Genomic DNA, 3,139 nt, shown 5'->3' with positions numbered 1-3,139 from the left:
AAAAATTAGCCAACATTCTTAAATAACTGATATGTCTACTGAATATAACAAAGTAGCATAAAGTAAATGAAATATATGGGATATTATATGTGCTTAGTCACAGTTAATTTTTAAAATTCAGATATTAGAGACTATATCTTTCTTCATTATGAAAGTTATAGTGTTATTTGCTCAGTCCTGTCTGACTCTTTGTGACCCCATGAACCATAACCTTTCAGGCTCCTCCATCCATGAGATTCTCCAGGCAAGAATACTAGAGTGGATTGCCATTCCCTTCTCCAGAGGATCTTCCTGACCAAGGGATTGAACCCAGGTCTCCTGTACTGCAGGCAGATTCTTTACCATCTGAGCTGCAGGGAAGATCATGAAAGTTATAACTATTCATTTAAAATATTTTGGGGAGAATATATAAACAAAAATATAAAATTAAGCGTTTTAATAACCTCAGTAGCGACTACTATCTAATGTTATTTTACTGTATTTCTGTCAGCATAATTTCTTAGAAACAAATATTTTTATTTTACTTATATGTGTATTGTTCATACTTTTTTCTTAATTAAAAATCAACTATAAAAACTTTTAGTAATATTTATTTTATATGTGTGTATGTGTGTGTTATTTGCTTAGTCATGTCTGACTCTTTGCAACCCCATGGACTGTAGCTTACCAGACACCTCCATCCATGGGATTCTCCGGCAAGAACACTGGAGTGGGTTGCCATATCCTTCTCCATATTTTTATATGACATTATACATATTTCCCTGATGCTGGGCACGATTGAAGGCAAAAGGAAAAGAGGATGAGAAAGTAGTAGATGAGATGATTAGGTAGCGTCTCCGATGCAATGGACATGAATTCAAGCAAAATCTGGGAGATAGCAGAGGACATGGGAGCCTGGTGTGCTGTAGTCCATGGGGTTGCAAAGAGTCGGACATGACTTAGCAACTGAACAGCAAAAGCAACATGCACATAATTATTTTATTTCAATGAATGTGATTTATTGAAATTTAATTGACTACATAGAAAATTCTGCTTCTTGGTTGGTGATATAAAGAAAATGTCTTGAATGTTAAAAATACTAAAAGTAAGCAAAAAATGGGGGAATTTAGTGAGGGTTTGGAGGAAGTTAGTCCAGATATCATATGATATATATCAATTGCTACATTTCACATTACACATTCACTATAAATACAGCATAGACAAAATCATGAGACTGCCTCCTTTTTACTTCTTAAAAGAGGAATTGAGTTTGCTTTCAACACACCTTGTGGAAGAACATGAAGACTGAAATGGAGTGAACGTGCTAACACAAAGCACACACATGTACACAAACACAAATAGATACTTTAAGGGTTATTCCAAAGATTATCCTAAAGGTCACTTCATTCTCCTTTTGCACCTCCTGCTTGTCATCCTTCCTACAGAGCTTACTCTCCTTGACTGCTCTCGAGGTCTGTTATGTCCTAACTCACTCCAGTGTACTCTAAAACTGATTTCATATTTTGCTTATGTTTCATCTCTTGTCAAAGATGGCAAATATTTTTCTTGTTTTTTTCCTTACACTAATAAGTTTATAGCACATAGAAGTGTGAATGGCACATAGAAGTTATTCTGTAAATATCTAAACTCTTGTGTTCATTTTCCCCTCTGAAAACACAAAAAACGAGGCATAAAGTCTTTAACCTAATTTGTAGAAATCACATTGTCACTGATCATTAGGAAAAGACGCTACCTAGTTTTCGCCACGTGTTCTGTAGTGCATATTTTACATCTTTGTTTCTTAAGCTATAAATCAAAGGATTCAACATGGGAATAACAAGGGTGTAAAACACAGACGCCACTTTATCAGTGTCAAAGGAATGACTGGACTTGGGTTTCACATACATAAATGTCAAAGTGCCATAGAACACGGTGACCGCTGTCAGGTGGGATCCACAGATAGAAAAAGCCTTCCACCTACCGTCAGCAGATTGCATCCTGAGAATAGATGCAAGGATGCGGAGGTAAGACCCAAGAACTATCGCCAGGGTGAAAATCAAATTAAAAGCTGAGAAAATCATTATCATAAGTTCAATTTCATGTGTGTTTGAGCAAAGCAAAGATAAGAAGGGGAAATTGTCACAGTAGAAATGATTGATGACATTATAGCCACAGAAGACTGAATTAAAAAGCTTTACGGTGATCAACAGAGATACGGATGTGCTATAGAGGTAGGGGACTGCCACCAGCACTTTACACACCCTTTGTGACATGATGACTGTGTAGAGCAGAGCGTTACAAATGGCCACATAACGATCACAGGACATTGTCGCCAGAATAAAAAGTTCATTAATAATGAACATGATGAAAAAACATTATATGTGTAGCACACAAATAATAAGAGATTTTATTCTTATCCACAACAAAATTTACCAACATTTTGGGGCCCACAGCTGTTGAATAACCCAGATCAGTAAGAGCCAGGTGCCTGAGAAAGAAGTACATGGGTGTCTGCAGCCTGGGGTCCATCTTGGTGAGGATGACCATGCCCAAGTTGCTCATGACGGAGATCACGTAGATGATGAGGAAGAGCCCAAACAATGGAGCCTGCAGCTCAGGGCGGTCTGTGATTCCCATGAGGATGAATTCACTCAGCACTGTTCTGTTGTGTTCTTCCATCAGAAAAGATAAGCTGGCTAGAGACCTCAGAATAGTAAATAGTGTTATGTTTTAAATCCTGGTGATTTTTTAGCATTCAAAGTTAATATAAATATAATAAATTGAATTTTAAATTTTAGATTCTATTAAATGACCTATTCCTGGATGGAAAGCATACATTTATAGAAATGGTTACAGAGATAGCAATACAGTTGGAGAGAGGGCTAGGTTTGTCATTTTCCAATGGGAAAAATTAGTTCCCCAAAGAGCATTCAATAATATCTTCAGGCATTTTGATTGTCATCAATGGAGCAAGCGTGCTGCTGGCTTCAAACAGTTATAGTCCAGTGACACTTCTAAATATGATACTGTATTATGGTAGCCCCCAACCAGAAAGAATTATTATGCTTCCCTTGTGGCTCAGATGGTAAAGAATCTGGCAACAATGCAGCAGACCTGGGTTCGATCCCTGAGTCGGGAAGAGCTCCTGGAGAAGGGAATG

The 3,139-nt window shown here is 37.3% G+C and overlaps 1 pseudogene; it reads right to left on the bottom strand.

Annotated features, from left to right (window-relative positions):
- Positions 1-1,715: 1,715 nt before the first annotated feature.
- LOC129554081 (olfactory receptor 8K3-like) lies at positions 1,716-2,658 on the bottom strand (annotated as a pseudogene).
- Between the last annotated feature and the right edge of the window lie 481 nt (positions 2,659-3,139).

Source organism: Moschus berezovskii, chromosome 14, assembly GCF_049115385.1.
Source record: "Moschus berezovskii isolate FMDL1 chromosome 14, NW_MosBer_1.0, whole genome shotgun sequence".
Taxonomy (NCBI): Eukaryota; Metazoa; Chordata; class Mammalia; order Artiodactyla; family Moschidae; genus Moschus; species Moschus berezovskii.
The sequence above is the reverse complement of the archived record's forward strand: the minus strand, read 5'-3'. Positions and strand labels throughout refer to the sequence as shown.